Raw genomic sequence first — 15,699 nt, 5'->3', positions numbered from 1 at the left:
AGCTCTGCCCAGCCACAGCAGGGAGACATCCAAGAAGAGGAGGGACATGCAGAGGAGAGAGAGGGGGCAGATAGAGAGAGAGTAAGAGAGAGAGTGTAAGTAGAGGGGACACCTCAAAGTAGAGCGCGTAGAAAGAAGCCTCTGAGTTGTTTGGATCAACGTGGTGGTGGTGTACACTTCAACAAGGATTCCCGAGAGACCACACAAAAATAATTCACACAGATCTACAGCAGAGTACAGGGACTTTCCAGGGCTAGCTAACAAACTTAGATTCTGCTCCCCACCCAGTTCACTTTAGTTCACTTTATACCAGTATTGCAGAATTGGGGCATAAAATAGGAAGTCACTGGGCCTCCCGAGTGGCGCAGCGGTCTAAGGCACTGCATTGCAGTGCTTGAGGTGTCACTACAAACCTGGGTTTGATCCCCGGCTGTGTCACAGCGGGCTGTGACCGGGAGTCCCATAGGGCGGCGCACAATTGGCCCAGCATTATACAGTATCTGACTGTGAGTCAGTGTATCAGAGTGCATATGCTGTCACATCAATTACTCTGTTCTCAAATGTTCCACACCATCCCTCTTTCTTCTGTCTTGCAGGGGAAAAGCTGTGTTTGAAATCTCTCTCTCTCTCAGCTTTAACTTCAAAGAGGATGTTGAATGTGCAGAGAGACGGAGCTCTCTTATGTAGGCCATGTTTGGAATGTGAGAAACTGGAGGAATATGGTTTTGCAGATAATAAAATAATCACTTTCTGCACAATCAACTCTTTCCCATCCTGTGGGACCTGGAATTTTGCTCTCCTTCCTCTGTATCACTGGACACCACATCTGTCAGCTGTGCTTTACCTACAAACACACTGTAGGGTAGGACTATATAAACATATAAATCAAATAACAGTAGACAAGCCTTATGTGGAATGTTGATCTCTGTGCTTTCCATAGTTAATTACATGCAATATGCATTTTGTCCAAACGTGGCACTATATATTCAAGTTCACTGCAGCCTCAGTGCAATTGCTTCGTTCACTGTGTAGACCAGGCCTGGGCAAAGGCCGGTCCGGGGGCCGTATGAGGCCGGCGACCTGATTCAATACGGCCTGAGGAATCATGCTCAGTTCACATAAATAATTTGCGATAGTAAAATTTTGAAAAACGTATTTGCTATTCAAATTAAAAGCCCAATGAATACTCGCCTTTGTGTAATGATTTAACTCCCAACGCTTGCGGGACATTTATTTTGAAGGCACGTATAAATAGGAAAGTTGACAATGAATGTAGGGTGTTCCAGCAAGAGTGGACATCGAAATATTTCTTTATTGAGGTATCAGGGAAATATGTGTCCTTAGTGTGCAAAGAGAGCATCGCTGTCTTGAAAGACTACAATTTGTCCCGACACATCCAGACGAAGTATGCAGAGAAATATAGGAATATGTCTTCTGAGCAGAGGGCAAGGGCATCGATAGAGTTGCTTTCTCAGTTGCAAAAGCACAAAGGACTTTTCACAAAACTGCATTCAGCAAACGACGGAATTGCGAGAGCTAGCAATGTACTGTCCCACAAAATAGCTAAACATAGCAAGGCATTCGCTGAGGGCGAATTCATTGAAGAATGTTTAATTGACTCCGCAGCAATCCTTTTCCCCGAAAAGAAAGATAATGTTTACCTGTCAAGAATAACAGTGACACGGCGTGTTGAGGACATTGCAAAGAATATGAAACAACAGTTGAAAGACAAGGTAAAGGATTTCACCTATTTCTCCTTGGCCCTGGATGAGAGCAGTGATGCACGTGACACGGCACAGTTCTTGATATTCTTATGAGGCATAACCACAGACTTGGAAATTACAGAGGAGCTTGCTTCAGTGTAGTCAATGAAGAGCACAACCACAAGGAAATATTTATTGGAGGAGGTTAATAAGTGTGTGGCAAAGCTGGGACTGAGTTTTGAAATGTTGTCCAGTGTGACCAATGATGGGTGCCCAAACTTGACAGGAAAAAACATTGGCCTTTTGAAAAGGATACAAGATCAAGTAGCTGAGCTGAACCCAGATCAGAAAATTATTTTCCTGCATTGTATTATTCATCAGGAGATGCTCTTTCAATGTGTTCTGAAAATGAGACATGTTGTGGATACAGTCACTAAAGTGGTAAACTTCATAAGAGCAAAATCTTTAAACCACAGGCAGTTTGTCTCACTGTTGGAAGAGACAGTCAGGTCATGAAGATCTCCCCTACCACACAAACGTGAGATGGCTGAGTTTGGGGAAGGTGCTTAAAAGGGTGTGGGACCAGATTGCTGAGTTTTTGCAAATGAAAGGAAAATATGTGGATTTCCCTCAACTGCAAGATAAAGAATGGTTGGCTGATTTTGCCTTCACCGTGGACATCATGGCCCTCAAACTACAAGGGAAGGGCCTTTTTGCACATCAGATGTACAGCCTTGTCAAAGCCTTCAAGGGAAAATTACGCCTCCTGACCCGCCAAGTAGAAGCCAACAATCTCACCCACCTTCCGACAATACTAGTCTGTTCCCTATCAGATGACCAACGGGAGAAGTATACAACGCTGCTGCGTGCGTTGAACAGTACGTTTTCTCGTCATTTGGAGAATTTCAAAGTGTTGGAAATTGGTTTCATCTCCTTTCACCTTCAATGTGGATAACGCTCCCACTGACCTGCAACTGGTGCTTATCTATCTTCAGTCTGATGCAGTGACTGGAGAACTATTCTAAACAATGTCACTGACGAGGTTCTATGCAATGAACAAAACTTTCCAAAGATTAGGAGTCATGCTCAGAAGATGTTTGTATTGTTTGGGTCAACCTATGTATGCGAACAGACATTTTCAGTGAGGAAATATAACACGTCAAGGCATAGATCATCTCTTACTGACTCTCACCTCTCAGCAATCCTGCGCATAGCGACGTCAGAAACTATATCTGACTTCACTGCTCTAGTCAATGCCCATCAGAGACTTCACTCCTCACACTGATTGAGTAGTTTAAATGTAATGTTGAGCTCTCTCTCTTTCTTGTGTTTTTGTGCATACCCGTTAACAAGAGTTCTGTCCGTGGTGCTGAATGCACAGTGTACTTTTCCCTCCGTGTAGTTCATTGCCTGTTTAATAATGAAAATACCTACCAAAAGTAGAACATGGATGTGGTTTATTTCTGTGCTTGTTAAAAAAGTAAAATAAGTATCATATCTGGACGTGATTTACAGTAGATATTTCTGTCAACACAGTCATACACATGATGTATAATCCTGTAATATGATTCTCGCCGCGATGGCAAAAATATATTCTAATGTGGCCCTCCATGGAAAATAATTGCCCAGGCCTGGTGTAGACACACATACAGTCGACACCTCAATACTGTTTCTAGGGTCGGAGGTTAATCTGAGGCAATCTTTTAAAGTCTATAATGTATGAAAGTATGAAAACCAGCCAAGAATACGTCATATCTGGTACTGAAACATTCTCAATGGTGCTGTGTTCACATTAGAAAACCATGAAATGACTCAGTGCCCCTACCTAGTATGATGAGCAATATCCAGTAACATCTGAGTCACAATGATTTGTTTGTAATGAGGAACAATATTCCCATTACATATTGAGGGTTCAAGTTAAACTTGAAACATACAATTTATTTGACTGTTAAGGATGATTTAAACACATTTCTACTCTTTCACTATCATATGAGAACGGAAATAATCAAAGTCAGACACACGCCTGATCACACCGATATGATTGGGAGGAAATGCTGAGGGGATGCAAGGGGAGGAGGAGGTCAGAGGTGATACACACTGACCAAAAAGAGATTAAATCCCAGCTGAATCAGAAAGAATGTATTTTATTAAGGCACAAAGACTTTACATTTAGATCAATTATTCTGCCTCCCCATCCCCCTCTACCCCATGTGACTTCCTGTAAAATTGATGTCCCTTACAAAAAACACGTCAAATTTGCATTTTCACATGTGAAATATCTGTTTTGACACGTTGAGCTTAAATTTGACATGTGAAACCATATTTTCATATGCATTACATTTTTCACGTGAGGAGAATAACACGTAAAATACAATTGTATTCGTCACATGCTTTGTGAACAACAGGTGTAGACTAACAGTGAAATGCTTACTTACGGGCCTTTCCCAACAATGCAGAAAGAAAGAAAATATAGAAATAACAGAAAAGTAATAACACGTAATAATAAAAGTAATAATAAATACACAATGAGTGATGATAACTTTTCTGTATACACGGGGAACCAGTACAGAGTCGATGTGCAGGGGTACGAGGTAATTGAGGAAGATACAGTATGTACATATAACTAGGAATAAAGTGACTAGGCAACAGGATAGATAATAAACCGTAGCAGCAGCGTATGTGATGAGTCAAAAATGGTCTAGCAGATAGTCCAAGTAGCTATTTGGTTAACTACTTCAACTATTTAGCAGTCATATGGCTTGGGGGTAGAAGCTGTTCAGGGTCATGTTGGTTCCAGATTTGGTGTATCGGTACCGCTCGCCGTGCAGTAGCAGAGAAAACAGTCTAAGACTTGGGTGGCTGGAGTCTATGACAATTTTTAGGGCCTTCTTCAGACACCGCCTGGCATAGAGGTCCTGGATGGCCAGGAGCTTTGCCCCAGTGATGTACTTGGCCATACGCACTACCCTCTGTAGCGCCTTGCGTTCGGATGCCAAGCAGTTTCCATACCAAGAGGTGATGCAGCCAGTCAAGATGCTCTCAATGGTGCAGCTGTAGAACTCTGAAGGCCCATGCCAAATCTTTTCAGTTTTTATTGTCACATACACCAGATAGGTGCATGTGTTGTTTTACAGGGTCACCCTGGAGAAAGTTAGGGTTAAGTGCCTGGCTCAAGAGCACATCTACAGATTTATCAACTTGTCGGCTAGGGTATTCGAACCAGCGACTTTTCTGTTACTGGTCCGATGCTGTAACCACTAAGCTGACTATGTTGGTGTGTGTGGACCATGATAGATCCTTAGTGATGTGGACACCGAAGAACTTGAAACGCTCGACCTGCTCCACTACAGCCCGTTGATGTGAATGGGGGCATGCTCAACCCTCCATTTCCTGAATGGAGGTGTGCTCGACTCTCCGTTTCCCTCCGGCCGTCCGTTTTCAGCTCCTTTGTCTTGCTGATGTTGAGGAAGAGGTTGTTGTCCTGGCACCACACTGCCAAGGTATCGTACCTCCTCCCTATATGCTGTCTCATTGTCATTGGTGATCAGGCCTACCACCATCATGTAATCTGCAAACTTAATGATGCTGTCACACCCTGATCTGTTTCACCTGTCTTTGTGCTTGTCTCCACCCCCTCCAGGTGTCGCCCATCTTCCCCATTATCCTCTGTGTATTTATACCTGTGTTCTCTATTTGTCTGTAGCAAGTTTGTTTTGTTTTGTGAAACCTACCATGGTTTGTTCCTCTGCTCCTGTTTTCTTGTCCTTCACGGTTTTGATCACTCTGCCTGGTCTGACCCTGAGCATGCCTGCCGTTCTATACCTTGCCCCACCACAGTGACTGTACGTACATATCCCAACCAGAAGCCATGGATTACAGGCAACATCCGCATCGAGCTAAAGGCTAGAGTTGCTGCTTTCAAGGAGCGGGAGACTAATCCAGACGCTTATAAGAAATCCTGCAATGCCCTCAGACGAACCATCAAACAAGCAAACCGTCAATACAGGATTAAGATTGAATCCTACTACACCGGCTCTGACGCTCGTCGGATGTGGCAGGGCTTCAAAACTATTATGGACTACAAAGGGAAACCCAGACACGAGCTGCCCAGTGACGCGAGCCTACCAGACGAGCTAAGTGCCTTTTATGCTCGCTTCGAGGCAAGCAACACTGAAGCATGCATGGGAGCACCAGCTGTTCTGGATGACTGTGTGATAACGCTCTCGGTAGCCGATGTGAACAAAACCTTTATACAGGTCAACATTCACAAAGCTGCTGGGCCAGACGGTTTACCAGGATGTGTACTCAAAGCATGCACAGACCAACTGTCAAGTGTCTAAACTGACATTTTCAACCTCTCCCTGACCGAGTCTGTAATACCACATGTTTCAAGCAGACCACCATAGTCCCTGTGCCCAAGGAAGTGAAGGTAACCTGCCTAAATTACCGCCCCGTGGCACTCACGTCGGTAGCCATGAAGTGCTTTGAAAGGCTGGTCATGGCTCACATCAACAGCATCCCGGACACCCTAGACGCACTCCAATTCACATACCGCCCCAACAGATCCACAGATGACGCAATCTCAATCGCACTCCATACTGCCATTTCTCACCTGGACAAAAGGAACACCTACTGTATGTGAGAATGCTGTTCATTGACTACAGCTCAGCGTTCAACACCATAGTGCATTTGAAGCTCATCACTAAGCTAAGAACTCTGGAACTAAACACCTCCCTCTGCAACTGGATCCTTAACTTCCTGACAGGCCGCACCCAAGTAGTAAGAGTAGGCAACAACACGTCTGCCACACTGATCCTTAACACTGGGGCCCCTCAGGGGTGTGTACTTAGTCCCCTCCTGTATTCCCTGTTCACCCACGACTGCGTGGCCAAACACGACTCCAACACCATCATTAAGTTTGCTGACGACACAACAGTAGTAGGCCTGATTACCGACAATGATGAGACGGCCTATAGGGAGGAGATCAGAGAACTGGCAGTGTGGTGCCAGGACAACAACCTCTCCCTCAATGTGAGCAAGACAAAGGAGCTGATCGTGGACTAAAGGAAAAGGTGGGCTGAACAGGCCCCCCTTAACATCGACGAGGCTGTAGTGGAGCGGGTTGAGAGTTTCAAGTTTCTTGTTGTCCACATCACCAACGAACTATCATGGTCCAAACATACCAAGACAGTTGTGAAGAGGGCACGACAAAACCTTTTCCCCCTCAGGAGACTGAAAAGATTTGGCATGGCTCCCCAGATCCTCAAAAGGTTCTACAGCTGCACCATCGAGAGCATCCTGACCGGTTGCATCACCGCCTGGTATGGCAACTGCTCGGCATCTGACCGTAAGACACTACAGAGGGTAGTGCGAGCGGACCAGTACATCACTGGGGCTAAGCTTCCTGCCATCCAGGAGCTATATAATAGGCGGTGTCAGATGAAAGCCCATAAAATTGTCAGAGATTCCAGAGACTGTTTTCTCTGCTACCGTACAGCAAGCGGTACCGGAGCGTCAAGTCTAGGACAAAAAGGCTCCTCAACAGCTTCTATCCCCAAGCCATAAGACTGCTGAACAATTCATAAAATCGCCACTAGACAATTTACATTGACCCCCCCCCCCCCCCCCCCCCCCTTTTGTACACCGCTGCTACTCGCTATTTGTTTGTTACCTATGCATAGTCACTTCGCCCCCACCTACATGCACAGATTACCTCAACTAGCCTGTACCCCTGCACACTGACTCGGTACTCGTGCCCCCTGTATATAGCCTCGTTATTGTTATTCTTATTGTGTTACTTTTTATTATTCATTTTTATTTTAGTCTACTTGGTAAATATTTTCTTCTTCTTGAACTGCACTGTTGGTTAAGGGCTTGTAAGTAAGCATTTCACGGTTAAGTCTACACTTGTTGTATTCGGGGCATGTGACAAAGTTTGATTTGATTATTGACCCCTGCCTGCCCTGACCCTGAGACTGCCTGCCATTCTGGACCTTTTGCACACTCTCTAGATTACTGACCTCTGCCTGCCTTTAACCAGTCATTTGCCTGCCCCTGTACTAAAAATAACATTTTGTTTCTTAGACACTGTCTGCATCTGGGTCCTACCTGAAGCCTGATGATGGTGTTGGACTCGTGGGGGAACAGGCAGTACAGGAGGGGACTAAGCACACAACCCTGAGGGTCCCCAGTGTTGAGGGTCAGCATGGCAGATGTGTTGTTGGATACCCTCACCACCAGGGGGCGGCCCTTCAGAAAGTCCAAGATATAGTTGCACATGTGAAAATCACATTTGCCTTTTCACATGTATAACTCCACATGAAAAAAAATCTAATTTGCATGTTAACATGTAAGAAACCTCCACATGTAAAAATCTATCAATCACATGTGAACTTGTTTTTTTTAGATATGAAAAGTTTTTCACATATGAAACAAATTGAAATAAATTTGATTTTCACATCTGCTTGTTTATCACATGTAAACTTACAATTCCACATGTGAAAGTGAGATTTTCCACGATTCTATACTTTTGATATCATAGATGGTTAGTCCTTGCATCCATAGCATAGTCTATGGATTTGAGAGTGGTTGTATTTCTCCAGCCCCCACCCTCAGCTTTTTACCAAAACTGTGTTAATGTTTAAATTAAGGATTGCCTCTTTAAACACCTTTAATAGAGTAATAGTGTTATTATATGGTGCAATCCTCTTGTGATTGAGTAACTTTTGTGGCATTAATATCAAGCAAAGCCTCAGAAGTCGAGAACAAAATTCTTAGTATTGCAAACAAAAATAATGATATTGAAAGAAATACAAAGATAAACCCCAAAGTATTGATAGCAAAAAAACATATTGCAAGGAAATCATTTTTAAATGCCAGAGCAAATGAATTGTAAATGCCAGAATTTTTTTTTCAGTTATTTTTTTTTAATGAAAACGCAATTAAATAAAACACGTTCCTCTTCCCTGCAAATTTCCCTATCTTTGGTTATGTTACCCTGGCCTTTGCATTCGCTGCCTTTTCTCCAGGTGTAAGTTCTGGCATATTAATTCCAGCAACATAGCAATTTGCATCCCACTGCTGGTTTGCCTCTGAAGCTAAGCAGGGTTGTCCCTAGATGGGACACCAGATGTAAATGGAATTGGTCAAAAATTATCATATGAAAAATAAATGTGTGGGGAATTTATTTTTCAAATGAGGAAAAAACACATGAAAAAATTTACATGTGTATCTTCACACAGATCTGAAAACATGTTTTTCCACAAGTTTTTTTGTAAGGGGTGTCAGGATCCTTATCAAGTAAGGCCAGGGAAATGAACATAATTGATAATTGATCAGTTAAGCACAGAATGGAATGTTTTTCATCAATCAATCAATCAAGTTTATTTTATATAGCCCTTCGTACATCAGCTAATATCTCGAAGTGCTGTACAGAAACCCAGCCTAAAACCCCAAACAGCAAGCAATGCAGGTGTAGAAGCACGGTGGCTAGGAAAAACTCCCTAGAAAGGCCATATAACCTAACTAAACAGCATACTACAGTGAGGCAGCTGGGAAAGATGAGGAAATGAGTTCAGTGAGTGAGTGAGTAAGTATGGAGTGATATAATGGAAACCTTTGCATGTTTACTCTGTAATCATGTAGACTTTACTCTCTTACTAGCAACAGAGCTGGTCTCCTCACGTTCTTACATCTTCCTCCGGGTCCGATGGTTCTGAAATATACACACTACTCAGTAGCCATAAACCATAGCATTGGGATGTAATTACTCCTTTATCATAAGGACCAAAGTAAAATCCTATCAATATGACTATTTTGTGAGATTCGTTTTTTTATTATACAGTACTCTAGTATAAGTGATAGAGTCATTCAATGGCTAATCAAGCTCTATCTATATGGTAATTGCTGTAATGAGGCAGCTCAGTGTCTGACTGACTGCAGAGAGAGAGCCTGGGGGAGAGGCAACACTGACAAGCTAGTCCCTGGGCACCCACCCGTCACCTTGGTGACAGGACACAGCAGATGAGGACCTTATGTAATCGCAGGGTCGTTCAGGGTCCTAGTGAGTCCCTCTGTTCAGTTAAAATCGTTTTAATAATGCAGGGGAAGTCTTTGCCAGCCCAAGCCAAACCCCTGCCATCTGTCTACAGTGGGTTGTATTGTGAGAGATGCCACTGAACACACAACACGGGGCGAACCACACCAGACAGTCAGTCAGCTACAATGTTACTTCCCTCTGTGGGCAGACACAGACGAACCTAGAGAAGGGGGAAAGACATAGAGAGGGGGGGAGAGAGAGAGTGAGGGAGAGAGAGGGGTGGGGAGAGAGAGAGAGAATGTAAGAGAAAGACAAGGCATATCCAGATGATGGAGAAAGGACGGATAGGGAGACATGGAAAATGAGATGCTAGCTACTGCCTCAGGACAGAAATTCTCAAGAGGAGATGGTGGGGAAGGGGGAAGAACATTGTTATTCTGCTTTTAAATAAGATAACAGGGGCGGAAGAATGGAAGAGAAGAAAAAAAGTCAGCAACCTAATGAAAACATCAAATTACCTGTCATTGGAAATTCTTAAACCTGTGCTTGGAAGCATGTTGGAGCAGAATTTAGGATTGTCTTTCTTTATTCAAATGTCATATCATACCAGACACATATCATAAATTACACACAGATCATGTAGACTAGAGGGGAAGTCTTTGCATTCTATCTAAAATAAGAGATTCTTATCAGCACATGACTGTTTAACTCCACCTGCCAGGAACTATACAAACAGCCCCCAATAATCAGTACACACTCAACTACATTTTGAAGAACATAGGCTACAGTCTGGGAAACACTACAATATGACCTGTAACTGTGTGGAGTCTCTCACATAAACAGATATTATCTCTCCTTTGAGGCAACCACCTGGATTTCCCCCACATTCTATCACTGTGGGTAGTAGGAGTTAGGCAAAACATGCGTGGGAGTAGGGATACAGGCGGTGGTTTTAAGAAGTCTGCTGGCACCTCATTGGCAGGCAGCCAGTCTCAATGTTCACCACCCTGGAATAACAACTACAATACATACATATGTAGTCATCATTGGGGCTGTGGTGACAATGAGGGCACATAAACTCAGAAATGCCAAAAATGTGTGATACCAAAGTGTAGTGAACTCAGTATTACGGGTCCAAAATACTGTTACATCTTTGTGTTTGCTGTGAATGAGGCTTTAGTGTGGTTTTAGGTGCTATAACCATTGACTGGAGTTAGTGGTTGAGGCCCCAAATCACCCAAATTGCTATGAAACCATTGACTTGGACAATAACAAGAGGAGGTCTCAGAGAAGGGGAGTCCAAGTGTCTTGGTTTGCATCTATCAAATCTTTAATAGGGCAAGACCTAAGATACATTTGTGTGTGTGTGTGTGTGTGTGTGTGTGTGTCAGTGGCGGTTCTAGACCATTTCAACTGGGGGGGGCCAAGCTGGGGCCAGTTGTACTGTTAGAGGGGCCAGTTACATTAGACGTTATTGTTGTCATCGTTTTCTTCACTGCATTGCAGGAATTAGCGGGCAAAAGACCATGTTCATAATCATCATCGTTGCCACTGTCTAATAACGGATGTAAAAAAAGAAGATAGCAAACATTTGTTATGTAAATAAAAAAAAATATACTACACATTTAGGGGGGCCACAAGGGGGTCCAAAATTGTTGTCACAGGGGCACTGGCCCCCTCTGCCCCCCCCCCCCCCCGAACCGCCACTGGTGTGTGTGTGTGTGCGTGCAACCATAGGCACAATGGATCAGTGTTATTACCTTGGGGCGCCACGGTATTCCAGGGGTGAGGGAGGGAGAAAGGCTGTGAGGAGTGTAACAAAAGTATCTCGGAGCACAAGGCACCTGCTGTATTTGAGCCATAGCTGTGGGTGTGCAAGTGTACGAGGTAAATCTACCTGATACTGTCTGAGGTGATACGGGATGTTTTAAACTTTGAGCTTCAGAGCATTAACGACTGAATGAAACCTCCTACAAATGACATGATGTTCAAAGAAAGCACCAAGTTCACATCTTATTTATGCATTTTTTGAAATGACAGACAATATTTTCACAAGCGAGTAAAAGCAAAGCACATTTGTGTTGGATGTTTTTTTAATGACAGGTTGAAGGTGAAAACCAGAGTTGCAGGATGTTGGAGTCCAGACAGAGGCCGCCAAACCTATGAAGGCTTGTAGCTGAGCTGACTCATCAGTACCTACTGGTCTCCCGGCGAAAACTACACCAACATGCAATTTTAACATTTCACAAAGACCATTACTGTTTTACAACTCTTTAACAAATGACAGACCTTCTAGAACAGATGATAGGCATGTGTGTGTGTGTGTGAGCGCTGAGGAACCATTGTGAAGTTGTTACTTAACTGACTGGCACAGTTAATAGTGAAAAAGCCTAATCATCAACCATCATAACCACTGTCTGTTTAAACTTCCTCTTTGTCTCTCATATGGAGACGTGACACATTTCTGCTTCCTTTTTTAACTCCTGGGGTAGGCTGGACAGTTATTGGGGTGTCAGGGTGCATGCAGTGCTGGACGGACGGCCAGTTGTGACTCTCAACTGTAGCCCCCTATGCCTATATGTATTCTGTATGGTCCTATTCCCGATACCAACCCCCAAAAAACAAGCCACAGAGAATCAGCAGGCTTCTTTCATCACCAGCGAAATGGGACTTATCCGTATCTCGTTGAGGGCAACAGCCATATAATAAAACGGTCAAATACTTCCACTCCACATATCAGACAAGTATCCCTTTGTTAGCTTTTTTTTCTTCCCATGCACGCGTGCGCACATCCTCTTGTACAGACACACAGACAGCTGAAGACTCTACATCATTCTCTCTCCCAGTCTTGTGAAAAGGTTTTTCATTGAAAAAATGTGACTTGCCAAAATGTCAAATGTCAAAGTCAAAATGTCTACATGTAATTGTTACCCATGGTTAAACATTAACTTGGCACAATATCACAGTTGGCTAGCCTACTGCTGATAACCTTGGGGAAATAACAGAGCATAATAGAAACGTGTACATTTTACTTACAGATAATGAAATTCTCTAAGAAAACGTACAGAAAGCGAGAGCTAGGAACACGTTACAGCCTAAAATAGATTGTATAGTGAATAGCCTATTTTCTATTCTTCTAGAGAAAAAACTCACAACAGCCGCCCCTCCTCTTGCCAAACACCCACAGGCAGTCTGGCGCTCACACCTTGTCCGTGCTGACAGCTATTCTCTAAGGGTTATATGCAGGGTTAGGCAGCTCAAACAACACTGGAACCTTTTCTATGTGGCTGTACTGTGTAGCACGGGTGCCGGTGCAGTGTCTGATGTTCTGAAGTGTCTGGTCGTTGCCAAATGACATTTAAAAATACCAGAGTCTTTGAAAGATAAACTTCCAGTCATGCATGACTGAGCTCATTTTCACACGCTGCTGTGGCTGTCTGAGTTACTGGGAAGAATCCGGTTTCTTTTCGCCTTCCACTTCACACGGACAGTTTCTGTTTCTGTCACTATCGTATAGCAAGCCTATAGTCCGCGTGGGCAGTTGTGAAGAGCACCGTTTATAGGAAGACAAACCTTTTTAGACATCGACGGAAAACCATAACCAACACTTTTAACAGAGGAGCAGACGGGTTCCGACTGTTTAAAGGTAAAACAACTTTTTTTTTACTGGACTAATCTGTGATATTCTATTTCTTTCCTAATTTCACCATAACATGTGTGTAGCCTACCGGTTAACACATTCAGTGTGGAGACAATGAATGTATTGACAAAGCGGGGGCAGGTGTTTCTGTTTTAAGGTCTAATAGTGAACCTCAGATTTGGCCTGCTTCACATTGTGCTAAATTAGGCTACAACCCGTTACAAACCAGTTCTTACATTTGTGTTGTTGATAGTTATCAAGTCAAGGTAACATTAATTTCTTTGTCAGATTGACCGATACAGTAGTCAAAAATAACTTGCTCTGAAGTATGTGACAGTTGATTTTGGCTTCATTTCTACAAAATTGTATCTGTTCTTACTTTTAGTAGGCGTAATTGTAATGGTATTACTTATTACTATTATGAAATGCAGAATCAAAGGATGAGGTGCTGCTAGTATTTATACCAAGGCTTGGGTGATGGTTTTGGTGTAGTTTAATGTTTGCCCACTTCCTTGACAGGTTGGCAAAAGAATACAGTTCAGTATAAGCCTTTTAACCAGAAGATTACAATTGTTGCTATAAACATGGGGACAAAATGCCTTGCAAAGACTGCAAAGTTCAATAACTATTGTGGTCAACTAAATGCACCTTAGGAAAGGGGATATCTAGTCAGTTGCACAACTGAATGCATTCTACCAAGCTATATGGAATTGTTTTATGAAGGTCATACCAAGGATAATTTAGCTATTTGAATTAGAATTTTAAGTATAAAAAAATATATTAAAAAAATTATTTGATGAAAAATAAAAATGCCATTAGCCCATACAAATGCATTGAATAGCAGATTCACTACATGGAACAACAGATAGTCCCCCCCCCCAAAAAAAAATCTAAAGGAAGTTTGTTCTGAAGTGTCTATCCTATATCTGTAAGAAACATCAGGAAAAATATAGTTAATTTGTAAAGTATACAGACCCCTTGACTTTTTCCACATTTTGTTACTTTACAGCCTTATTCTAAAATTGGTTAATACGCATCTCTCTGATTCAGAGGGGTTGGGTTAAATGCAGAAGACACATTTCAGTTGAAGGCATTCAGTTGTTGTTACGCCCTGACCTTAGAGAGCCTTTTTATTTCTCTATTTGGTTAGGTCAGGGTGTGATTTGGGTGGGCATTCTAGTTTTTCTATTTCTTTGTTGGCCGGGTATGGTTCCCAATCAGAGGCAGCTGTCTATCGTTGTCTCTGATTGGGGATCATACTTAGGCAGCCTTTTGCCACCTTTAGTTTGTGGGATCTTGTTTGTGTGTAGTTGCGGTCTGCACTGCATGTAGCTTCACGTTCGGTTGTAGTTTATTGTTTTTTTCGTGTTCCTCAAATAAAATGATCTACGCTTACCACGCTGCACCTTGGTCTGATTCTTCCGTCAACGAACGTGACAGTTGTACAACCTTTAATATACATTACCAGTCAAAAGTTTGGACACACCTACTCATTCAAGGGTTTTTCTTTAATTTACTGTTTTCTACATTGTAGAATAATTGTGAAGACATCAAAACTATGAAATAACACATATGGAATCATGTAGTAAACAAAAAAGTGTTAAACAAATCAAAATATATTTTAGATTCTTCAAAGTAGCCACCCTTTGCCTTGATGACAGCTTAGCACACTCTTGCCATTCTCTCAACCAGCTTCACCTGGAATGCTTTTGCAACAGTCTTGAAGGAGTTCCTACATATGCTGAGCACTTGTTGGCTGCTTTTCCTTCCCTCTCCGGTCCAACCCATCCCAAACCATCTCAATTGGGTTGAGGTTGGTTGATTGTGGAGGCCAGGTCATCTGATGCAGCACTCCATCACTCTCCTTCTTGGTCAAATAGCCATTACACAGCCTGGAGGTGTGTTGGGTCATTGTCCTGTAGAAAAACAAATGATAGTCCCACTAAGCACAAACCAGATGGGATGGCGTATCGCTGTAGAATGCTGTGGTACCCATGCTGTTTAAGTGTGGCTTGAATTATAAATAAATCACAGACAGTGTCACCAGCAAAGCACCATCACACCTCCTCCTCCATGCTTCACGGTGGGAACTACACATGTGGAGATTATTCGTTCACCTACTCTGTGTCTCACAAAGACACGGTGGTTGAAACCAAAAATCTAAAATTTGGACTCATCAGACCAAAGGACAGATTTCCTCCGGTCTAATGTCCATTGCTTGTGTTTCTTGGCCCAAGCAAGTCTCTTCTTCTTGTTGCTGTCCTTTAGTAGTGGTTTCTTTGCAGCAATTTGACCATGAAGGCTTGATTCACGCAGTC

Source organism: Salvelinus namaycush, chromosome 1 (genome assembly GCF_016432855.1).
Source record: "Salvelinus namaycush isolate Seneca chromosome 1, SaNama_1.0, whole genome shotgun sequence".
NCBI lineage: Eukaryota > Metazoa > Chordata > Actinopteri > Salmoniformes > Salmonidae > Salvelinus > Salvelinus namaycush.
Note: the sequence above shows the minus strand (reverse complement) of the source record.